The 26,252-nt window shown below is 38.7% G+C and overlaps 1 pseudogene; it reads left to right on the forward strand.

Annotated features, from left to right (window-relative positions):
• The first annotated feature begins 1,465 nt into the window (after positions 1-1,465).
• LOC100358259 (serine/arginine repetitive matrix protein 1 pseudogene) overlaps positions 1,466-26,252 on the forward strand; it is a 108,131-nt pseudogene continuing 83,344 nt past the window's right edge.

The following is a 26,252-nucleotide window of genomic DNA, read 5'->3' on the forward strand; positions in this document are numbered from 1 at the left end:
GTCCCTGGGTGGTTTTTTTTTTTTCTTTCTTATTTTCTATAGTTACCACAATGTTTGCCAGTCCTCCTCCATTCCCTTAATCCATGAATTTTTAAAAAGGCATATTTCTTCCTCCACCTCCCCCTGCCAGGGCTTCTTAATGCTGCAGTGACCTACAGTTACTTTCCTCTATGTTTTTGACCCCTGAAAATTATGTTTTTACTCTTGCTCCTTCTTTCTTACTTGGCTTAGCTTTTACCTGAATCACAGATTATACTGGTGAAAAGTTAGCTTCAAAAATCTCCACTTAGTCTTGTTGAAGGCTACATAACTTTCAGAGCAGGATGCATCTTCCAGGTACCCAACTCACTTTCAGCTACTCCTTTCTCATATTTAAGTCCAGATTGCCCCTTTGTATTTCAGAGCCAAGATCATACAGTATCGTTGACACTCAATGTAAGTGCCCAGTCTTAAGGCTGATCCTAGGTTTCAACTGTAATCACAACAAAGATTTCCAGCTTGCATGCACCTGTGAATGAACATTCCCTACAGGACTTACCATGCTGTTTAATACTCAGGTTCTCTAAGAAGACATATTTTTACCTCATTTTATGGAAACTTAGTTTTCAAAATTCTAACATTACAGGTGAAAAACAGAAAAATAATGTAAATTAAAAAAAAACCATTTTTAGCCACAAATATCTCTTCTGTTAGCCTTTCTAAAAGTCTATCAATGTTACTCCATCAAATCAAATTTCCTGATCATTATAGTTAATTATTTTCCTTTTGAGCTCTATAACACTTATATTATCACTCTTAACAGTATTTGCTGGGGCGTGAGCTCCAAGCGAGGCAGCAAGATGGACACTGGCAAAATGGATACTGGAAAGATGGAGTGCTGGATTCTTCCGCGTTGGCTCTTTCCATTACCCAGAGCTTGTTCTTCACAGTTTCTATGTTTTTAAAGGAGAAATTGGAGGAAGGAAAGCCTTTTATAACTCTAAGGGAGAACAAGTGTGGAACAGGATAATCAGTTTAGCAACAAATAGAAGAAACTACTGAAGCAGCTGAAGTTTGCAGAATGCCTAGGGAAAAAAGGTGGCCATGAGCACAGTAAGTTTGCAGGTAAAAAGCCTTGGATGACAAAACGAGCAATGGAAATCCTTGTGTTTGAAGATGATGTTGTGTTTGAGTTTATATTCAACCAGCTGTAAGTGAAGAATGCAGACTCTAAACTGACACAAATCAACCTGACTGGGTTTTTGAATAGAAAAAACCCTAGAGAATTTATGGGAGAATTGTGGCCCCTGCTGTTAAGTGCACAAGAAAACATTGCTGGAATCCCCCTCTGCTTTCCTGGAACTGAAGAAAGAAGAAATAAAACAGAGACAAACCGAGGAATAAAAATTGGCATCTATGAAAAAGCAAGATGAAGACAAAGATAAGAGGGATAGGAATAAAAAGAAAGCGACAGAGATAAAAGAGAATGGTCACTTCTAACAGTGATGACCTGAAAGTTCCCAAGCCCAAACCTGTATCAGAACCTAACGAACCTTCTCCGGAAAGAAGTTCCAAAAAGGAAAAGGAGAAGACCACACCAAGGTCACCTTCCAAATCAAGGTCACGGACCGGTCTCTCTCCTTCTCACACTTGACCTAGACGGCGCCATAGATCCCTATCCAGACCATACTCTCCTGGAAGGCGGTGAAGCCCAAGAAGACGACCATCTCCTCGGAGAACTTCTCCAAGACGAATGCCTTCTCCAAGGCACCGAAGGAGCAGATAGATCTCCAGTAAGACGACGGCGATCGTCAGCACCCTTGTCTGGAAGTAGCTTATCATCCTCTTCATCGCATCCCCGGTCGCCATCAAAGAAACCTCCAAAAAGGACATCCAGTGCCCCTCAAAAAACTCACAGGTTGTCTCTTTCGGCGAGTCCTCCACAGTGAGGGCACAGGCCATCCCCTCCAGCAACTCCACCACCAAAGACTTGCCATTCCCTGACACCCAGCAGTCAAACCGTACGAGAAAAAGCCGTGTTTCTGTGTCTGCAGGGAGCACTCCAGTGACAAAGCATAAAGTTCCTTCACCAGCCCTGAAACCTAGAAAAGTGGAATTATCTGAACCAGAAGACAAAGGTGGCAAGATGGCTGCAGCAGGTTCTGCGCAGACTACAGAACCAGTAGCCTTCACCTAACTCTGGCTCCTCTTCCTCCTCAGAAGACGAGCGGCCCGCTATCCCATGTGAAAAATGCTGAGGTAGGCAGGCGGCAGAGACATTTCCCTTCCAGGAATGCCGCTCCCCCTCTTCGTGGAGGAGCAACACTAAACCCTGCCTAGGCTTCATATCCGAGTCACGGCACCATTATGTCGCTCCCCCTCTTCGTGGAGGAACGACACAGGACCCTGCGCTGTTCTTTCGTCTGCTCGGCCCTTCCCGGGTTTGCTGCTGGTTCTTCCCGGGTTGGCTACTGTCCCTTCCACCTCCGTGGAAGGGCGGTTCCCCCTGCCACATTCCCCACTTCCGCGGGGGAGCGGCACACCACCGGCCGGCTCTCTCGGGGGCTGCACAGGTGTTCCTTCAGATAGATGTTCCCCTTAGATGTTCCTGGTGCATGCCGTCTCTGTCCTCCTTTATAGTCCTCCTCCGCCAATCCTAACTCGGCTGCCCACACGCCGAGTACGCTGCTCTCCTCCAATCAGGAGCAGGTCCTGCTGCCTATTGGTTGAACTGGAGGCAGCTGTGCAGAAGCCGTCTCTCCCTTCTCAGCGCCATATTGTGGGAGAGCAGATGCATAGAATAAGTCTTAATTCCAGTAACTCAGTCCAGTCCGGGTTGCTCCCCACACAGGAATGCCTCTCCCTTGACGCCAAAGTGCCAGACAGAGACTTCCCCTCGTGGTAGACGAAGTCCCTCCCCACCACCCGGCAGAGGGCCATGTTCTGCTTCTCCCGCTCCTCCCCACGATGGCGCAGGTCTCCTACACCACAGCCCCAAGAAGGACTTCTTCACCTCGCCTCCCCCCCGGAGGTACTGCCCTCCACTACAGAGGAGATACTTCCCTTCTCCACCTCCCAAGGAAAGGACGGCTCCCCCCACCTTCTCTAAAACGAAGGGCATCGCCATCTCCCCCTCCAAAGTGGCAAGTCTCCCATTCTCCACCTCCCAAACTAGGAAGCTCCCCAGTCGCCAAGAAACCATCTCCTTCCTTGTCATCCAAGGATAGGAAACGCTCTTCCCCAAGTCGCTCCTCCCAGGAAGGCAAACGAAGGGCATCTCCTTCCCCTTGGCCTCGAGTTCCTCAGACCTCCTCCAACCCTGCTGAGAGCCCGTGCTGAGAGAGCACTGTCGTCCTCACCCCAAAGAAGGCGTTCTCCATCTCCAAGTACTAAGCCTATTAGGAAGAGTCTTCCGGACTCCGGAGCCTAGAGACAAAAAAAGACCGCCTCTCCAAGCCCACAGCCTGTAAGGAGAGTCTCATCCTCGCGATCGGGGTCTGGATCTCCTGAGCCAGCAGCTAAAAATCCCCCAGCACCTCCATGCCCTGTCCGGTCTCAGTGGCCCTCTACAAACCGGACACCAGCAGTACCTGTCAAAAAGACCAACACCAAGCCCATCACTGGCAAGAACTGCAGATCAAGAAGGAGGTGGGAAGAAAAAGAAACACAAATAGGTTAAGAAGCACAAGAAGCAAAACAAACAAACAAACAAACAAACAAACAAAACACAAGAAGGGAAAGAAGGCAGTGGCTGCAACCATCGCTGATGCTGTGACCGCATCAGCAGAGGAAGAAGCAGAGGCAGCGCTGGAGCCCAAGAAGGAGATTGAAAGCTGAAGATAACCTTGAGGACCTAGAAAAACATCTGTGGGAAAAGGCCCTGAGATCCATGGGGAAGCTTCAAGGTGAAAGTGTTTGTTATGATATAAATTTTATTTGGTTTGTACGCAATTCAATTTCAAAATTGCTAAAATGTGTTTGAGCTTAGACTATAACATTTGTTTAATAATTGCTAGGTTGAAGTTCACAATGAAAAAAAGGGGGCATGGATTTATACTGTAAAAGATGTCCACAGTGTATTAGTGACATTCTTTTCATTGACAGCTGACATAAATTCATTTAGAGTGAAATATTTTAAGCCAAAAAAAATCTATTTTTTCAAATAGGAGGTTTAAATATTGTTGACATTCTTATGGTTCCTTTAAATACCCCTGGCTATTTCCAAAGGGGTTTCTCTCTCTCTCTCTCTCTCTCTCTCTCTTTTTTTCTTTCATTTTTTTTCAATTCTTTCTAAACTTTTTTCTCGTTTGAGTCTATTAGCACCCATTTAAGCTATGCTTCCAACCTCATCGTTTGTAGGCTTGCCCAGAAATAAAACCACTGTTGAACTACACAAAAGTATAAATGAGTATTGTAATGTCACAGTCTTTCCTGTTGCCTGTGGAGGCTCTGCTGAAATGAATCAGGATTGGAGCTCTCCAAAGAGAAAGGAAAGCCATATCATTTGCCAGGACACTGTGGGTCTCTAGCCATGTGGAACAAGTTGATTTGGAACACTGTAATTTCATTCTATTCTGTTCTGGGTTGGTCTTTGTTTGTTTTCTTTCTTGAATAAAGCAATTAACTAGTCCCAGAAAGGTTCCTTCAGTTATATAAAATTTTATTTTATTTATTTTTTTTTGAGAGGCAGAGTTAGAGAGAGAGATAGAGACAGAGAGAAAGGTTTTCCTTTTCCGTTGGTTCACCCCCCAAATGGCCACTACAGCTGGCGCACTTTGCCGATCTGAAGCCAGGAGCCAGGTGCTTCCTTCTGGTCTCCTATGTGGGTGCAGGGCCCAAGCACTTGGGCCATCCTCCACTGCCTTCCAGGGCCACAGCAGAGAGCTGGACTGGAAGAGGAAAAACTGGGACAGAATCTGGTGCCCCAAAAGGGACTAGACTAGAACCCGGGGTGCCAGCGCCGCAGGTGGAGGATTAGCCAAGTGAGCCACGGCACCAGCCATAAAATTTTACTTTATGAAATGTCATGGGTCCATAATATGTTTATCTTGTCCTTCCAATTGGTATATATAGCTTTCAAAGTTCCTGTATTTGAAAGGCTGGAAGGACTCAGACTATGAAATAGGGTCTTGGTTACACTATTTTGTTTTTTATTTATTTTTTAATTTTAAATTAAAGCAGTATAAAGCTTGTGGATTAAACAGAATAAATTTCTAAATTAAAAAAAAAAAAAACAGTACTTGCTGTATTTTTTGTGTTGTCTTTACCCAAATTCTCCTGGAGTGAAAGCTTTTTTAGGACATACCTATATTTTGTACTCATTCACTCATTCAGTCAACCTATGTGTCTTCTTTCCCTAGGGAAGATTCAATATAAATACACTCAAATAAAAACACTCGGAGGGGGGAGGAATGTTACTTATTTCCCTACTCAAGACCAAGAAATCATCCATGTTTCTTAATTCATATAAGATGATCTCCTATCATCCCAGAGAATACCACTTAAACACCTCAGTGGGATTTTTATTACTATATTGTAATATCATATATTTTTCATAAGTGCTATGCAAAATATTTACTTATTCCTAATTCACAGTCTTTCCTTTCTAAGTAGTTCCGAACCTTTCAATTCTCCTCCAAGTTCCTAGTCAATAACTGTCTTACTTTCTATCACTTTGGATTCACCTGCTCAGGATATAGAATGCGTCATGAGTAAGACTTTCACATCTCCTCCATCGTCTACAATCTGTATTTTGATCCATTTATCCTGTCTGGGTAAAATATATTTTCAAACTTTTTTTCACTGGGAATCTCTCTACTTGTGCCTTTGAACATATTTTGTTAAATCTTTTGAACATTTTACATCATGTATTTCATCTTTGATTAATTTTCCCTCCTCCATTGATGGTCATTCATTTTCTCTAACAATGTGTTTAATACACTGCTATCCTATTGAAACTACTCTCCACTTAACCTACAGTATTTGACTCTTTAATAAAAAGTGCTGGAGTTTTATCTTATTTACATCAAGATATATATGTCAATTTATGTCTGCAAAGTCCAGCAGAAACTGTTATAACAAAGTCACCAAAGATCTCCCATCTGTCACATTTCATGACTTTCTTTCCAAGCACCTGCTTTCTGTTTTCTTTGATTGAGAATTTGTTCCTCTTTCCTTCCACATTTAATAACTCTTAATTCCATGAAGCTTAATGAAGTCACCCATCCATTTGTTCTTTCTGCATCTTTGATTACTTTCTTTTGCTCTATTAAGGATGATTGTATTATTGTCTATTTTTACTAAGATTCTATATTTAGCTCTTTTCTTTTTTTTAAGATTTATTTATTTGAAAGGAAGAGTTACACAGGGAGGGGAAAGACAGACAGATGCACATGCAGAGAGAGAGAGAGAGAGAGATCTCAAATCCACTGGTTCACTCCCCAAATGACTGCAAAGGTCAGGGCTGGGCCATGTTGAAGCCAGGAGCTAGAATTCCATCTAGGTTTCCTAGGTGAGCAGGAGGGGCCCAAATACTTGGGTTATCTTCTGCTGCTTTACCAGCCACATTAGCAGGGAGCTGGCACTTGAACTAATGCCCATATAGGATGCAAGCATCACAGGTAGCAGCCTAACCCTCTGTCCACAGCACTGCTCCAACTTTGTCAATGATAACTGAAATATTTGAGAAGTATTACATGCCAGTGCTTGTTCTATGGTTTATGAATGGGGGGTATTACAAAAAGACAGTGCAATAAATCAAGAAAGTGAGTACTTCTCTCATGTTCACCTATGAAAATGAACCCTGAAACTTTTGGAGGTATGTAATTTGCCCACAGAGCTCCTAAGTAGCAGAGCTGATACCAGTACCTGAGTATGCTGATTCTCCACCCTATTCAAAAATGTTTCATGGAGGTTGGGCATTGTGGCACAATGAGTTAAGCTGCCAGTAAATATACCCACATCTCGTATCAGAGTGCCTGGGACTGAGTCCTGCTTCCTAAATGATCGCTCATTTTTTTAAGTTCTAGCTTAAATATGTTTTGTTTCTAACTTTCCTGAATTTCACATGAAAAATTAATTTCTTCCACATTGTATGAAACAACAAATTTACTGAACATAACTGTATCATAGTAGATGACATGCACTATTGTAATTTGCTTACCATGTAGTATCTTGTTTAACAGATAAATGGTAAAATATTTTGATTGTTGTTCTACATGTAGTAGAAATCAATATTCCTTGCACATTGTATGACCTCAGTAATCATTCCTTTTTTTTCTTAATTTTTATTTATTTATTTGCAAGTCAGATTTCAGAGAAAGGGAGATACAAAGAGGTATCTTCAATCTGCTGCTTCACTCCCAAGATGGTTGCAATGGCTAAGGGTGAGTCAGAGGGAAGCCAGTAGCCAGGAGCTCATCTGGGTGTCCTATATGGGTGGCAGGGGTCCAAACCTGGGCCATCTTCCTCTGTTTTTCCCAGGCCATTAACAGGGAGAAGAAATGAAAGTGGAGCAGCGAGGACATGAACCGGTGCCCATATGGCATGGCAGAATCACAGGCAGCAGCTTTACTGGTACACCACATTGCTATCCCTAGTAATCATTTATTTTTATCTATTTTTATCTTTACACCCACCAGTAATCATTTCTTAAATAAGCAAAATGAATGCATATTTCTTTAAAACTGATGACTTTAGGGGTGGGTATTTGATGCAGTAGTTAGGATACTGCTCCAGACTCCCGCATTTCATATTGGAATGCTTGAGTTCAAATCTTCTATCTACTTTCCATTCCAACTTCCTGTAAATGTGCATTCTGGGAAACAGCAGGTGATGGCTTCTGGGGTTGGATCCCTGCGACCTATGTGAGAGACCCAGGGTGAGTTCCAGGCTCCTGGCTTCAGCCTGACCCAGGTTCTACTGTTGTAGGCATTTGGGGAGTAAGCTAAAGAATGGAAGATAGCTCTATTTCTCCCTCTCAATATCTTTGCCCTTCAAATGAATAAAATAAATTAATTTAAAATTATTAAAAGTAAAAATTTTAGAGTTGCCATATGATCCTTGTAAATTCCATCAATAGCTAATTGAGACCTCCAAGACTTATTGTTATGATGTCTGAAATTCATCCCACATAATTTCTGATATGTCAGAAGTCATTTTAATGAACATAAGTGCAAACAGTATCTAAATAATTATGTAGACATTGAATAAGTTCATGATGTGAATCAATTATTAAATCAATACTTTTTTCTTAAAACACTTATCTTCTTTTTCTGCCCATTCAATTCCTACTAATTTTTTTTTTTTTTTTTTGACAGGCAGAGTTAGACAGTGAGAGAGAGAGACAGAGAGAAAGGTCATCCTTTCCCATTTGTTCATCCCCCAAATGGCCGCTACAGCCTGTGCACTGCGCTGATCCAAAGCCAGGAGTCAGATGCTAGCTCCCGGTACAGGGCCCAAGCACTTGGGCCATCCTCCACTGTCTTCCTGGGCCACAGCAGAGACTGGAAGAGGAGCAACTGGGACAGAATCTGGCACCCCAAAAGGGACTAGAATTCAGGGTGCCAGCGCCCCAGATGGAGAATTAGCCAAGTGAGCCGCGGTGCCGACCCCCTACTCACTTTTTAAAACCCAGTTCAAAAGTTGTCTTTCCCAGGAATATTTCAAAGAATATGCAGTGGCAATTTTTTTCTGAACTTTCTCTCTCTCTCATAATGCATCCTTTTATGTCTTGTATCTACTTGTTTCTGCCAATCTGCAAGAAATTTTATGACAATGTTACTTCTTGCTCTTCTTTGATATGCCTTGTGCCTATCATAGTTTTTCCTCATAGTTAATATATAGTGAGAAAAGTTTATCTGTGGCTAATCATAAATTCTTCTTTAGTTGTTAATGTCAAAACCATAATTGAAAAGATGTCTCACTAAGTCAAGTCAATAAATATTAATTAATTTTAACACTGCTCTGAGACCTATGTATAGGTTCTGAGTGATATAGAAGAAAAACACATACTTATGCCTCTGGTAGCTTTTCTAAAGTAGTTGGAAAAACTTCTACAAATGAGACTGGGGAGTTGTATGTAATCAAATGACTGATTCTTTCCAATTGCATCATCATCATTTATATGATGGAAGAAGATTCCTTCTCTAGTTCTTAATTGTGTCCAGTGATTCTGAACTTTAACAGCTGGAAGTGAACTGTTTGACTGACAATAGTCAGTGGAAATTCATGCCTGGGAATGAGTTCAAAGCACTATGATTATCAAGAGTGGGGTTGTCAAAATCTAGTTCAGCCCATGGGGGGACAGCTCTCATCGTGAAGACTTTCTAGACAGGGGATAGAGATGAATCAATGCAATTGCAGATTCAAGCTGTGAAACTGGAAGCTATTTGGGTGAGGTTTGATGCTGAGGTCACTATTGAATTTAATGGCTTTGTATTGCTAACAGTAACCACCAGGCAAGAGATAGGAACAATTTGTCCCACTCTAGGAAGAATGCCAATCTAAAGTGCGTATGTGTCCTGAATCTACTAATCTCCTCCCTGACTTCAGTAACATTTAGCTATTGACCCTGGAAGTTTTTTTAAATGAGCTTTGTCTGAGTCAAGCATTCAGATATCACTAATTGATCTTAGAGATATTGACTGGAGAGTTCATTTATGTGTTTTTAAAATTAAAATGTGTCACTGCAATTATTTGTTTAAAATGACATCTGACTGCTGATTCAATCCCATTTCACTTGAAGAATCTATGAAGATATAGAAAGATTATTTTTAATGAGTAGAATTTTAGCCTAAACACTGAATATTTGCTTTAAAATAAAAAACTAGCTTTTATTATTTGTTCATGGAAAAGGATTATTAATAATAACTAATTCTTCTCATGAAAAGATTGTAAGTCTTCAAGGAGGAAAATGTTGCAGTCTGGTTCATTCATGGCTCTTGGACTATTCCCTAGTTTAGGGACTCTGTGCAGACCAGAAAACATAATGAGTGCTCCTTCCTCTGTTTCTTTATTTTTTAAAAAATATTTATTTATTTATTTGAAAGTCAGATTTACACAGAGAGAAAAGGAGAGGCAAAGAGAGAGACAGAGATCTTCCATCCACTGGTTCACTCCCCAGTTGGCCACAACAGCCAGAGCTGTGCCAATCCGAAGCCAGGAGCCAGGAGCCAGGAGCTTCTTCTGGGTCTCCCATGAAGGTGCAGGGGCCCAAGGACTTGGACCATCTTCTGCTTTCCCAGGCCATAGCAGAGAGATGGATTGGAAGTGGAGCAGCTGGGTCTCTAACTGATGCCCGTATGGGATACCAGCACTGCAGATGATGGCTTTCCCTGCTATGCTACAGTGCTGGCTCCACTTCCTCTGTTTCTGAAAAGATTTTGCTTTTAAATATTACCAAGAACCTCACAGTTCATAGGTACCACTCACTAGTCACAGTGATCAATTTCTGTTCACAATTGATCATAATGATAGGACTAAGAACCAAAGGGATCACATAAACAAGAATAGTGTCTGCAAATACTAGCTGATAGAATCAAAAAGGGAGAGAATGATCCAACATGGGAAGTGAGATACACAGCAGACCCATAGAATGGCAAATGTCCTAACAGCACTCTGGCCTCATAATCAGCCCTTAAGGCATGCAGATCGGGCTGAAATGCCCATGAGAGTATTTCAGGCATGGAAAGCCAAGACACTCTGGGGGAAAAAAAACCTAAATGAAAGATCTCCACGAGTGAGATCCCAGTGGAAAGAATGGGTCAACAAAGAAGGAGGTACCTTTCTCTGAAGGGAGAGAGAACTTCCACTTTGACCATGGCCTTGTCTAAATATGATCAGAGTCAGTGAACTCAGGGGGCTTCCATAGCCTTGGCAGCTCATGACAAGAGCCTAGGGTGATTACTGATGCCATAACCAAGAGTGTCAATTTGTTAAGTCAACAATAGGAGTCACTGTGCACTTACTCCTCATGTAGGATCTTTGTCCTTAGTGTGCTGTATTGAGATTTAATGCTATAACTAGTACTCAAACAGTATTTTTCACTTTATGTTTCTGTGTGGGAGCAAACTGTTGAAATCTTTACTTAATGTATGCTAAACTGATCTTCTGTATATAAAGAGAATTGAAAATGAATCTTGATGTGAATGGAAGGGGAGAGGGAGTGGATAAGGGGAGGGTTGCTGGTTGGAGGGACGTTATGGGGGGGGAAGCCATTGTAATCAATATTCTCTACTTTGGAAATTTATATCCATTAAATAAAAGTTAAAAAAATGTATTCAGTATTTAGTTATTTTAGAGTTATAAAAGTCCAAGTTATTTAAGATAATATATAGAAAAATCTGTTATTACTACCTCCAAAGATATATACATTCATATTAAAAAAATGGTACTTCCTTTAAAAAAACACTTTATTTCATGTTTTGGAAAGCTATGATAATAATTTTGTTAGGACAGTATATCTTACTGTCATTTTCAAGAAAATTTGCTTAATAATAAGCAATGCTATGATGTTTATGTTGTCAGAATGCCAGATACCTGTGTGTAGAACAGTCTACAAGACTATTCTAGTGAGCTACAACTGACATTTGCAATGCAAAGCTACTAAGAAACTTTTAATTCAGTTAGATACAAAAATAGATGAGGTTATCTTACTTATGTATTTCTATCAAGATTATTCTGTTAACATTAAAGTCCACAGAGACTATCTTTCTCACTCCTTTTTAAAATTTGGGTAACCAGTGACCTAAATCATATTTTTAATATTATGTAGCAAATAATTTATCAATGAAATTGCCATTTTTACAGTTAAACACTTGAACAGCAACAATTCCATGTCTTTTGTGCATTACAATGAACATGTATTCTTAAAGTATATAACTATTTAAAGTCTGTTTCCAGATAATTTTTGTTTTAATTGCTTTAGATAAATGATATATTTAAAATTATACATGTCAATGAACAGAGGTTTCAAGGGACACTGGATAGATGTGCTATTTCTTATTCCTTCAAATATAGCAAAAAAACCTTCAATATTACTAAATATAAAACAAACAAATGAAGATTTTGAAAGGTAGAGAAGAAGGAACACCATCTAGAGACCTAAGAACACAATGATTGATATGGTGGTGAGTTCTCTGGGTTTTGTTATTGTTTTACAAGAAGGTACATCAAAAAGTTTATGGAAAATTAAAAGATAATTCCTCTAAGAAATATTTATTTTGGTGCAAAAGCATTGAAACCCATGCATAGTTTTTTTTTCCTTTTTCTCCAACTTAATATTTTATCTTTTTTTTATATAACCTACTTTAACTTACATTAATGAAATCAAGAGTGAGATGCAGTAATAGATTGAAGATGATAGAAGAAATAGCAGATGAGCTTGAAACAGGACAATAGAAATTTCTCACTCTGAGCAATAGAGAGAGTGAACTAAAAAAAAGAAAAGAAAAAAAAATGAACAAGGCTTGATTGCCTATTTTAAAAAATCAACCATTCCTTTTATCAGAGGCTCAGAAGTTTAAAAGACACAGGGAAGAGAGCAGAGCTAAAAAATAACTTGAAGAAATTGAAATAGAAATCTTGCTAAATTTTCCAAAGTCTATAAACTTACAGAATCAGGAAACTGAGTGACTTCAAACTAGAAGAACTCAAAGTAATGCATGTCAGGACACATAATAGACAAATTTCTAAAACTAAAGATACTGAAAAACCTATAAATAAGAGCTAGAGGGGGGAAACTGAATGACAACAGATTTCTCATCAGAAGCAATAGAGGTCCGAAAGAAGTGGCACAATATTTTGCAGTGCTGAAATAAAAACTCAAAACCATCCAACCCTGAAATCCAAATCCAGTGAAAATATCTTTGGGAATACAGCAGAAATCAAGCTATTTCTAGTGAAGGCAAAGAGAAATTGTCATTAACAGTATTTCAAAGATAAATAGCTGAAAAATTTTTGCTAAACCAAAAGGAAATGATAAAAGAAGTCAGGGATGTCAGGGAGGAAGAAAAAAGAGAGCAACAAAATTGGTAGATATAATACTTGATCTTTCTTATCTGTGATGCTGCTATTGCCACAGGCAGATGGGACCACTTAGCAGAGCGCTGGTTGTAAGCCAGAGTTTTGGAAGACCTGAGGTTCTGCTGCTACCACTACTGTGGCAACACTGAACCACTTGTGACTGTCCTCTATGGAATGGTAGTTGTTCTTATTTGTCTTTTTTTTTTTTTATCTTTGACTTTCCAATCTACCCTCTCCCAATTCCATATTCCTGCTTTTTTTTTCATTTCTGGTTTTTAATAATCTATTCCAGCCCCTAACTATTTGGCTTAGTAAATGTACTTTAGAGGTTAAGATCAATGAGAAAAGCTCAGTTTCTGTAATTGCCTGGAAGTCAAGGAACTTGACCATACATCCTATATCTCACTACCAGCTATCCTATTGTATGTATACATTTGGCCTCTGACTGTTTAAGCACTCCATGGGTGGTATCAAGTGTAAGAATTACTTAATCCAATTATTCTGAGATGGCTTCTGGGCAGAGGTTATATCTTTTCCTTAATATAGCTGTATTGATGTGACCTGGCAGGTAGCAGAAATTCCAGGCATAAGGAAAGCTCCTAAACAAGTTGAAATATTTTACAAGAGAGTGTCAGGAAGTTTATCCAAAGGAAAGCTGAAAAGTAGGTTGTCCAGAAAAGACTTTTGAATAAACGGCTATGAATATTGATCTGGTCCCTAAATCCTCATGGCAGAATCGTGGCTTCCTAGGGAAATTTTCTCTTCTCCACTACCACTGCCTGCTCCCATCAGCAAACATTTCCCTCATGTAGGTAGTAAATGAAAGATGAAACTTTAACTTAAGGCCAAGGTTTTAAAGCTTGCTGATGTTAACAATGAGTCTGTTGGGTTTTCTGCATGCCATTTTGTTCATCAATAATAAATTATTAATTAATATTGCTTACAATGAATAGCAATTTTATTCATAATTGGTTTATGCTTCACATGAACATGGTATCATCCCATTTAGCAAAGCATTATCACCTCTGCAACATGATTTCAGCATAGACATTATTCCTGATAACAATGACGATGATTCTTTGTCAAAAAGCCACACCAATTTGTCATATTACATATGGAATAAAGCCAGAGCGCATCATTTTATTCTTTATTTAAAAATTGAGCAATATAGAAAAATGTTTTATATGATCAGTTTGTCATTTTATACATTATATGACATTATACTATAATTAATTTTCTCATGAATGACAGTAAGACTTATCAGATATTCTTTATGGTCATGACCCATGATCAATGTTATTTCAAATGCAATAAGATATGGCACTTTATCAATCACTAATTATAGCTTCATGATATAGGACAAATAAAGTATCATGATAGCCCCATGACTTCACAATGAGAAGACTGAACAAGGCCAGTGACAAGTCTCATGTTGTCAAGTAAATTATATTTTCCTTTAGAAAGAACTATGTTCCTTTATCACTACCCTATTTCTGACTTTACACATTGAGAATGGCCCATCATAGAAACTCAATAGATGTAGTTCATAGAAGAGTTCATGAAAGGGTAATTTAAATGTATAAAACACAAACATCTGAAGAGGATAGATTGATTTGAGCTTATTTTAGGTTGCTCAGAGAAGCCTCATTGAGAATGTGACTCAATTTGGGCATTGAAAAATGGATACATTCAGAGGAAACAAAGGAAAAGCAGAGTCTTCCCAAAGGGCAATGAGACAACAAGACAAAAGGCACACAGGAGCAAAAGCATGAGATCGGTTTGGAGCATCCTTGCAGATATTTGAGTTAGAGCATGGTGTGCAAGTCCTAGGAGGAAATAGGGCCTTGATTGCAATGTCCACTAAGAGATTGGGAAGGAGAGTGCTTGACCTCTTAGGAATTTCAAGTCTGGCTTAAATATTTTTGTACCCATGAGAATTATATATAAAGAAAATGTCCCAAATTTTCGTATGCAAAATAAATTTGAGGAAGAAGAGCTGAAAACTGGAAAAATTGGCAATGGGAATGCTCTGGGCATGACGCAACAGTGTGTGAATGAATGGCAGTGAGAAAGAGAATACATGAATGTAATGAGCAGGATCACACTACAATGAACACTTCTTAAGGAATGAGAGAAAGTCTCTACCCTGGCCCTGAGAAAGCAGGTGATGAATCACAGAGCAGACTGAAGTAATTAACACGTGAAGTCAGGTACTAGGAGAAGCACTTACAGTCCAGTGGGAGAACAGCATCATGTTAGATTTGCCTCCACTATTTAACAACTACGTAATGTTGGTGGGTTGGTTTAACATTTCTATTTACCATTGTACTTTATCTACAATTACACTAAAACTTCCTCATAAATTGTACAAAAATAAATTGTACATAAATTGAATAAAATGAAGATTATATAGGACTAGCTTGCGATAATCACTTCCAAAAAGCTGGTAACTTTGATCAACAGTTTACATATGGTACCTCGACTAATTTTGCTTTATTTCCTTTAAAACTTTGTTGGTTGGTATTTGATATATGACACTTTATATGTGTTCCAAATGTTTTATAAGCACAATAATAAATGAAGTACTTGTGAACTGATAAATCATCTTCAAAAACAAAATAGAACCAATGTCACTGAAGCCCTTTGAAAAGCCTTGCACAGGGAAAGAGATAATCATTTAGATGACTTTTTAATAAATTACCATCACAATTTACATATAATGAAATGCAGCCATCTCAAGTGTGTAGTTCCATGAGTGTTTGACCAATACCAAACATGTCAAGTGTAAAACCATTACCCTAACAAATATATGAAATAATTCTTTCATCCCAAGAAGCTCCTTTGTGACTCTTTTTTTTTGAACTTTATTTTTTTTAACTTTTATTTAATGAATATAAATTTCCAAAATACAGCTTATGGATTACAATGGCTTCCCCCCATTAACGTCCCTCCCACCCGCAACCCTCCCCTTTCCCACTCCCTCTCCCCTTCCATTCACATCAAGATTCATTTCCGATTCTCTTTATATACAGAAGATCAGTTTAGCATACATTAAGTAAAGATTTCAACAGTTTGCTCCCACACAGAAACATAAAGTGAAAAATAACAGGGCCGACGCCGCGGCTCACTAGGCTAATCCTCCGCCTAGCGGCACCGGCACACCAGGTTCTAGTCCCGGTCGGGGCGCCGGATTCTGTCCCAGTTGCCCCTCTTCCAGGCCAGCCCTCTGCTGTGGCCAGGGAGTGCAGTGGAGGATGGCCCAGGTGCTTGGGCCCTGCACCCCATGGGAGACCAGGAAAAGCACCTGGCTCCTGGCTCCTGCCATCGGATCAGCGTGGTGCGCCGGCTGCGGCGGCCATTGGAGGGTGAACCAACGGCAAAGGAAGACCTTTCTCTCTGTCTCTCTCTCTCACTGTCCACTCTGCCTGTCAAAAAAAAATATAAATAAATAAATAAAATAAAATTTAAAAAAATAAAAATAACAGAAGATTTTTAAAATGATGATGAAATCAGATTAGACCTATTGTCATGTTTAATCCCAGTGAGAGTCAAGTTGAGAATTGATCACTTTTTTTTTTTTTTTTTTACAGAAGATCCTTTGTGACTCTTTGCCATCAATCGGAGCACCTGCTTTTCCCAGACAAACCACGGTTTAACTTATTTCTGTACATTCATTTTGCTCATTGTAGGACTTTATCCAAAAGAGAACATTTATTTACCTGGCTTCTTTCACTCAACCTGATGTTGACATTCATCCATATTACATGTATCAATGGTTTGTTCATTTTTTTAATTGCTGAGTAGACTATGCCATCTAGAATAAACCAAAACACATGACATCTGGACTACTTCTAGTTTTGATTATTATAGATAAATATGTCATGAACATTCATGTGCAAGATGTTTTGTGGGTATGTTTTCAATTCAGATAAATATTTAACAGGGAGAGTTCTTGGTAAAGGATAGATACACATTTTTTATAAAGATTTTTTTTTGTTTATTTATTTGACAGAGCTACAGATAGTGAGAGGGAGAGACAGAGAGAGAAAAGCCTTCCTTCCGTTGGTTCACCCCCCAAATGGCCGCTACAGCTGGAGCTATGCTGATCCAAAGCCAGGAGCCAGGTGCTTCTTCCTGGTCTCCCATGCGGGTGCAGGGCCCAAGCACCTGGGCCATCCTCCACTGCCTTCCCGGGCCACAGCAGAGAGCTGGATTGGAAGAAGAGCAACTGGGACTAGAACCCGGTGCCCATATGGGATTTCAATGCCAAAGGCGAAGGATTAGCCTGATAGAAACACATTTAAACGTGTAAGAAACTGCTAAATAGTTTCCCACAGTTTTTTGCTTTGTATTTTTGGCTTTGATTTTTTTTTTTTTTACCTTTTCACTCTCATCTTAAATATCTGTGAGTTCTGTTGAGCCCATATCCTCCCCCACATTGGATATTGTAACACTTTAATTTCAGGCATTCTGATTGGTATAAGATAGATATCTCCTTTTGGGTTTACTTTTTATTTCCCAATGATCAATTGTCTTTCCATGTGTTTATTGTGCAGAAGGACATCTTCTTTTCTGAAGTGTATGTTAACAAAGTCCTTTGTTCATTTATTTTTAAAAGGCTCTTTGTTTACTTATAACTGAGTTATGAGAGTTATATATAAATTCTGAATACAAATCCTTTGTTGGATATATACATCACAATATTGTCTCCTGAACACTGACTGCTATTGTCATTGAAAGAGTGGTTAGTTTTAATTTTGATGAAGTACATTATATTATTTATTTATTTATGGTATATAATTTCTGTGACAGAAGAAATTTTTACTTATCTCAAAATTATAAAAATTCTATATTTTCTCTTAGAAGTATAGTTTTTTAAAGATTTATTTATTTATTTGAAAATCAGAGTTACATAAAAAAGAGAGAGGAGAAGCAAAGAGAGAGAGAGGTCTTTCATCCACTAGTTCACTCCCCAAATGGCTGCAACGGCTAGAGCTGCGCCGATCCAGGAGCCAGGAGCTTCTTCTCAGTCTCCCACGTGGATGCAAGGGCCGAAGGACTTGGGCCATCTTCTACTGCTTTCCCAGGCCACAGAAGAGAGCTGGATCAGAAGAAAAGCAGCCAGGACTTGAAACAGTGCCCATATGGGATGCCGGCGCTTCAGGCCGAGGAGTTAACCTGCTGCGCCACAGCACAGGCCCCAGAAGTATAGTTATTTAATCAGCATTTGTTGTGATAGGCATTACTATCCCCATTCCAGGATTATGGAAAAAGATAGGTTGAGATAAAAGTATGAGAACACAGCATTAATGGCAGGCAGGCTTGTCTGATTTCCTAATGCATTGCAGTTAGTATAAAGAGCAGTAACACTCTAAGACTTAAAATTGCAAGTCCTGAAATATAACACCAAGTCTTTTGTATCTGGGTTGCATGACATTGTTTAAGCAACTCCAGTGCACAGGGGTTTTGTTTCTCATTTGCTAAATGAGGGATTAGAATGGAAAGCTTCCATGTTTGCTGCAGTCTTCCCTTGGTAAATAAGCAGTCTTGTTTAGTATGGGGTCTTGGCCAATCTCAGCTGCCTGTGGAAACTTTTCATGTATTTTATAAGTGATGCGTAAACTCCCTAAATCCATGCAAGCAATGGGGTGCAGGTACTGTTGGGCCATGTCACCTGAATGTGCTGGCTGAATTCCAATCTATGTCATTACATTTGCTACTCTCTATCTCCCATGGGATGGTGGGTTTGGGGTTCCTGTACCTCAGCTTTCACTGCCTTTCTCAACTACTGGGATATAACACCCTATGCCAAACAACCACTTGGCAGCCTTGGAGGTGGCCTCTGTGTGTGATCCTAGCACAAAGACTCTTAGGAGGATGTTTTCACAGGATCAGCCTTGAGATCAAATACTTCCTATCAATGGAAATGTCTCTGGTTGTTCCCATCAAGTTCTGAGAAGACTAGTGTCTGGCCAAGATAGGAATAATGATGTAGATAAGGACATGATTTGGAAGAAAGATTATACATTTTTTTTAAAATAAGAAATAAAAAAGTATAATTCTAGGTAGAAAACAAATGTATGTCTGTGCTTATTTCTAGTGGGCTGCTGCTCCAGTGATAACCCTGCTAATTGTATGTTTTTATGATTTTATTATTAGATGTTTGTTAATGAGCTTGCACCTTCACTTCTCACTAACACTCTGCCCAGATGCTGAGGACGCCTGCAGATGAAAAAGCAAAAGAGAGAGAAAGAGCAAGACACATACACACACACATACACACAGGGTTTTTTTACATGAGAGACTTGTATTTATTATACGTACAGCCACATCTTCTTTCTGCAGAAGAACATTTCAAGCACTCTGAAAGACAAATCAGGCATATACGTTGCACATCTTTGAATTATCAAAAAAAAAAAAAAAAAAAACCCTGCTGCTCCAAGAGGTTCAATGAAAACATGACTGAGGATGAGGAATGGGTAGAGAATAAACGTAGTTACCCATGAGCTAATCTTGCTTTATTCTACTGCTGTGCAAATAGCAATGCCCTGAGTTCCTTTTTCTAATCCCTATTGATAGCAGTGTGCTCTTTTAAAAATTGCTCTCATTTCTTTCTGTCTTATGAATAACCTTTTTCAATCAATAAACCATGATTCATGGCCTAAGTTTAATTTGGCAGCCTATGTCTTCATTCTCTTGCTTTGTTCTTCTTGCCTACACTATGAAAGGTTATACCCTTGTGAGATATTCTCCTGTTCTGTATCAATCTACAATTTAGAATCTCCACCTCTCTGTGTGCATTGCACATTTTATACACATGTGAGAGTAAATGTGGCTTGACTTCATGCATGACAGTAATAAGGATTTACTTGGGAACAAATTTGCTAGCTTTGCAAGTTACCTCATGGACAAAATAAAGAACAGCAGGAATTCTTTCAATTGAACAAAATGTATTTGCCCTTTATGTCATTATTATATGTAGCAAAAGTTTCTGATTAAGATTTTTTTCTTAAAAAGATGAGTAAAATACTAGTTTATTAATCCTAGAAATATCTTCCTTTGTGCCTTTCATAGTGCTGTCTTTCTTTATATTGTCACCTGTTAAATCTATTTACAATTTGCTTTTCCTTTAACCTTGTTCTTAAAGGTTCTTGTTGCCAAAAAGCAGAGGCTCTCATAAAAACATGCCCATAGTTTAAATGCCCATACAGTTGTTCGCTCTTTTGGAGTGAAATCCACTTTGTAATCCTATGACTCATAGATAAGCAGCCTATAGGAAAACAAAGAAGAAACAAAGGGATAAAGAAATTGATGTTTTCAGTCCAACTGTCTGACTAACTAAATTACCCTGAACCTCTTACTTCATTTTTCTGACTCATTTTCTAAAATATGAGTAACTGTCTCACTAAATTAATAAAGATATTGTAAAGTAAATACATTTATGAATTTGTTCATTCAAAAACATTTGCAGTATTTTTCTGTTTATGCCCACACATATATACACATCTCCATGCCCTCTACCCTCAATACACACACAATACACTTACTGGAATTTTGATGAAACAGATGTGGTTCCTGCTCTCAAATATATAAAGCACTAAGGAGATAAATTGGAAGATAGAAGTATAGAGAATAAAATGTGGGGCAAAATATGTTTAAAGAGGTGACATTATCTCCATGAAAGATTTTATGGGGAAATTATCATTTGAGTGAAACCTCGAAGCACAATAGGGTGGACTGCATCATACCAGCAGGTGACTGTAACAAACTAGTATTGTGAGGGAGCTGCTCTGAATATAATGTGCCTGAGAGTGTGAAGAAGGGAACAGACTGGAGAAAATGCAGTATTTACGAATGATATTTATAAATGAAGCATATAATCAACATTATTAAAATTCACTCAAAGAGAAATTTTCTTTGAGGAATAAATAAAGAATCAGAAAACTCAAGCTAAAGGCATGGTCCAGAGACTATGAAATAAGAAGTAGGTAGTTCCATTCCATTCAGTTTCATTGGACTGATGGAAGGTTCTTTTCTTTTCTTTCCAAGATCATTCAAAGATTCTGATTGCTGTGAAAATTACAGTGGGCCAAAAATTTAAGAGATAATGATGATGTTATATGTGATGATGTGAGTGTTTCAAATATAAGAAAGGAAAGCTCACAACAGTTTTTTGTTATTTTTTTTAAAATGTGTTCATTATTTTTAATTATTTGAGAAAGAGGGAGAGAGAGAGTTCTTCTACTCCCCTAATGGCTACAAGAGGCAGAGCTGGGTCTGAGCAAAACCTGGAGCTGGGAACTGAGGTAAGGTCTTAAGTTACGGGTGGCAGGGACCCATCTACATGAGCCATCACCCACCACCTCCCTGAAGGCATAATAGCAAGAAACTGGAATTAAGAGTGGCGCTAGAACTCAAACCCAGGCAAGCCAATATGGTGTATTGGCAGCCTGACCATTGTCTTAACCAATAGATGAAATGTTCATCTCAAGAAAGGAAAGCTAACAATAGTTGCTTTGTCTACATTTCAGGACTATGATTCTTCAGAAAATGGTCCAGAAAACAGTAAAAGCAGAGATCTTTATATGCACTTGGTAGTCTCCTCTCATTCTAGATATTCTTAGTATTCCTAACAATCTTTTCTGCATGCATACACATACCATCATTTCTATTTAAGGTGTTTCTCCCTCTTAATTAAGACTTTCCTACCAAAGAAACTTTAAAAGTTCATCTAGCCAAGTATTAAGATGATATTATATAAAATCTAAAGTGAAGGGCCTAGCACTGTGGCCTAGAGGGCAAAGCCATCATCTGAAGGGTCAGCATTCCATATGGGTGCCAGTTCAAGTCCTGGCTGCTCTACTTCCAATCCAGCTCCCTGCTAATGCACCTGGGAAAGCAATGAAGATGGGCAAGTGCTTAGCATCTTCTTTGAACAAAGGAAAGTGTTCATGTATTGTGATATATTAAAAATGAAATAATTATGAAGGAATAGTGAGATAATCATTTATAGATGTAGATAACTTTAAATAATGAAGCTGAACAAAATGACAATGCCAAAATATCAGAAACATATACTTACACAAGTAAGAACACATGTGTACACACTTGTACTTTGAGAACAATATCTGAAAATATGGATAAGAACTATTGACCTTGACCGAGCCGAGGAAAGTGTCTAATGGCTTGGAGTGTGGATTTTTTCTTTTATATTCTACATTCTTTTATTTATTCAATTAGATGTACTGCAAAATCTTTTCATATATAAACAGGAATCCTAGATTATAATATAAGAATAAATTAGAGAAGAGAATGACAAATAAGGCTCATCAATAGTCTATTGAAATAAGCCAGTCAAAACATTTGTGAAGGTCTAAATCAAGGCACAAGGATGAGAATAGGGAAAATTTCAAGGATAGTTACAATCAAAATCACAGAAAATGATAGTTGAATGCTGGTGGGATGATATCAGAGATGACCCCCTAAGATCTATACAAAAATGTGGGCCCTTAAAGTTCCCCAGAATCGCCATCTGGGATGCCACATATGCTACTGGATTTTGGGGTGCCATACAATATCACTATATGCTTATTAATAAGTCCCCAGTATTAAAAAGCCCAAGAGGGTTCTTGCCTAATATTTAAAGAAGAATTCTAAATACCAGCACAGATAAACGAGGCAGCATAGTACATTTTAAGCCTTTATTTAGTGAGAAAGATGCATAGGAGAGTGAGCACTTTATTTAAAAGAGAGAGGTAAATCTGGGTTCATACCAAGCACCAGGAACCAGCCACATGGAGGAGCATCTGTGCACAGGGCTACAGCAAGCCCCCTCCTGGCAAGAGGCCAGGGCCAAAGAGAAGGGCGGGACACACCATGTCCCAGGCTTTTAACCCACTTCCAAAGGGTAGTGGTTAATTAACCTGATTGGCTGGTGGGCACTCAGGTGTGGCCAGGTAGGGGCATGAGGTCACACAGGTGCGTGGCAAAGGCGTAGTCTTCCAGCTCACAAACCTAATCAAGTTTAACCTGTATGTCTGCCTACTTTAGGGAAAGGAGAGGTACTAAGAAAATGCTTGAGTTTCACATTTGAGTCTGTCAACTGATAGACCCATTGATATTTCTTTTTTTCACACAAGGATAGTTTTGGAAAATGAATTATGAGACAGTCTTGGATTCCTTTAATTTGATGTACTTTCGATGTCTAAAGGTGGGGCTTTCTAAGCAATATGTGGAAAGGATAATAAAAAATTGAAGCAAGACCACTTCTCATTGGCCATTAACTTTAATGTTTCTCAGATACTGTCACATGTAGAAATGAGATCAAACGATACTTTGTCAAATCAGCATCTTCTGCTGCCTTCTACTGACAGTGATTGTGGAACCATTTTACAACTTGATACTTTCCTTTCCTCTACCAAGAAAATACACAAAAATTTTACTAGTTGATCAGTCCAAAAGTGTTTAAGATTGGGAGACACTAATCTAATCTTCCTTCCTTCTTTGTAATTATGAGAGAAATTAAGCAATGTTTTTTTTATAAATTGTCATGCACATACCAGGGAACAGCATCTGAACTAGGCTCAACTGACTTCTAAGGTAACAGTGATTCTACAAATCGATAATTGTGGGGCGATTTTTACTTTGACTTCATTTGTGCAAAACTACTATTAAAATCTACATAATGAAAAGAACTCAAATCCATAATTAAGTCCAAAACTCTGGTTACCTCTATTAACACAATAACAAATTCCTTAATACAGTCCAGTGATCAGAAGATGGTCCATTTATTTACCATTCACCAAACCTGGTATTGAAAGTTTGGGAGAGAATAAAACTTTTAGCTTGGGTCTCAAATTCTGAGCCCAAATTGTATTGTTTTGGTAGGGACAAAGTAATCTATCTCAAGGACTTACTCAGAAGTAAACAGATTTAAGCACTTTTAAAAAACAAAATTTCAATTTGGTAAAACTCAAAACTTTCTTTTTTGTCAAGGATTTTCCCTTAATTATTAAGCCCAAAAGGAAATTAATGGAATTTTAATCCATGTGTTTCTCATTCACTCATATTCAATTCATCAAATGCTGTTTTGTAACAGCCTTTGACGTTAAAAAAGCATTCCTGGGCCCTTTTTCTTAGAAACAGGAAGTGCTGTTCTCCCAGTAAGTAAATGAACTCTAACCTCCAAAGATTCAACATTCATATGAAAAAAAAGGCACAGGACTTATCTTGACAAAATACATCTCCCATCCCTCCATTTCTTCAATTCTAGTTGTGGAAAATTACCTTGTTCATATCAGCTGAGATTGTTTTAACTCCTTGTTCCCACCCAGATAGTTGACAGTGAAGTCACATGAAGGGAGAGGTTTTGTTTATACATTGGCTGATGTTGCTGTGCCCACAGCTGCTTGAGAGATTGTGAAATTCCTTTAACCTGAGGAAGAGGCAACGGGAGTACAAACCCTGATTTCTGATGAAGTTCGCTGCTGTGATCCTCCAGAGTTCTCTTTTCTCTGGGTTGGGCAATCAACTACAGTGGGGAGATGGATATGAGTGGTGTTAGTGTGATTTTCTGTTAATCTCTAGGGATGGAATCTATATTTCTTTTTCTCGTGGTATGTATTCAATTTTTATCTCCCAGAGTGATTGCAATGTAAAGCCAAATTCAAGAATTAGTCTTCTCTAGGTACTCAAGGCAAACTCTCAGGCTCTATCTCAAAACTATCGCACCTGATTCTTCAGTTTAAAAAGATCCCTAGGTGATTCATGTGCCTATTACATTTTGAGAAGTTTTGAAATGCAGATATCTAAGTGCCACCACTAGAGGTCCTGATTTAAACAGGCATTGGGATTTTTTTTCAGCTCCCCAAGATTTTTCAGTGTTCAGAAAAGTTTGAGATGAACTGCTCCAGGCTACTTGTGGAACATCCGGTTCATTGAGTTTAAGAAATTAGCTGTCAGAATTGGATGAGAACCTCTTTATGACTCAACAGAGTTGAAAATGGTGGTCAATCATCACATTTTGTGGCATCACTGTTGATTTCTAGGATGAATGGATCATCACCCAGGTTAAATGACTGCCCTAGAAAATATTCTCAACTATCACCTCCACAAATATGTTAGGTCAGTGAAAAATCTGCTACTAACACTTCATTGATTTTGTTTTTAGATTTATTCTTTCAAAATGCAAATATTTCCATGAAGATAATACACTCATTACTGCCTTATAAATAAAGATGTTTAATCACTTTCCTATGATTCATTGGATTAATTATGTACTCAGAACCTATGGTTCAGGGTGCTGAATAAAGCTGCATTTGAGTAAGTCTCCATGTTGGAGAAAAGAAGGAAATGGCAGCCACTCACAGCCTTTAAAGGAAGCTAGGAAGTCTAAAAGTTGGGGACCTTTGGCAACCTTAGGTGTGTAGAGCTTCAAGATCTTCGAAATAGTTACAGTTGAAACCTGAAACCTGAAAGCTTGGATCTTGCCAATATTTCCTGGCTTGTGTGCATTAACACACACCAACATTTTTACTTGTGCTTTACCTTTGTTGGGCTGTTTCTACTACTCCAACATATCATTCTCCTTTCTACCACAATGTAAATTCTTTTCTCTTTGTCTGTATCTTAAATAGAACTCTTCTTCCCTGTCATAAATCCCATTGCCAATTTAATTCCTTCTTCTAGTCTACTAAGGCTCAGTAATATTCTATTCTGTTTGAAAGTTCAGGCTCTGGGGTCAACCTACATAGGCTTAATGATATGCTCTAATATCTTGGACTCTGAAATTTGGGCAAGATCAGCTGAGGTTAAAATCAAATTAATAGGAAAGAAGTATCAGCACCAAAATTACTGTTTTATGTTTCTGGTGCTCTGAATCATTTTAAAAGTTAGCTGAAATAAATGAAGTACAGGTCAGTAGTACAAGGTCCAAGACATAATGAGCTCTTAAAATGAGACATTTGACTCCTTCCTGGACTTCTCAGGAGTACTTCACCATTTAGCATACTCTTTCGGTTTACTGTTCTGTTGTTCTAGTTTGATCAGCTAAGACAGCCCAAGCCATTGTGACCTCTGAAACTAATATATCATATTTTGAGTTTTCCAGACACTTACAGTCTGGCAATTGGCTGATAGTCACAGTATTTGGTGGAAACTTCATAGACCCTTACACTTGGAGACATTTGGTGTTATTGAGCACCGAACCTAACTCCAAAAATATTTTCAAAAGCTTATTTTCATTTGTTTTA

The sequence above is a fragment of the Oryctolagus cuniculus genome, chromosome 10 (genome assembly GCF_051225735.1).
Source record: "Oryctolagus cuniculus isolate XC-2025 breed Fujian yellow rabbit chromosome 10, ASM5122573v1, whole genome shotgun sequence".
NCBI lineage: Eukaryota > Metazoa > Chordata > Mammalia > Lagomorpha > Leporidae > Oryctolagus > Oryctolagus cuniculus.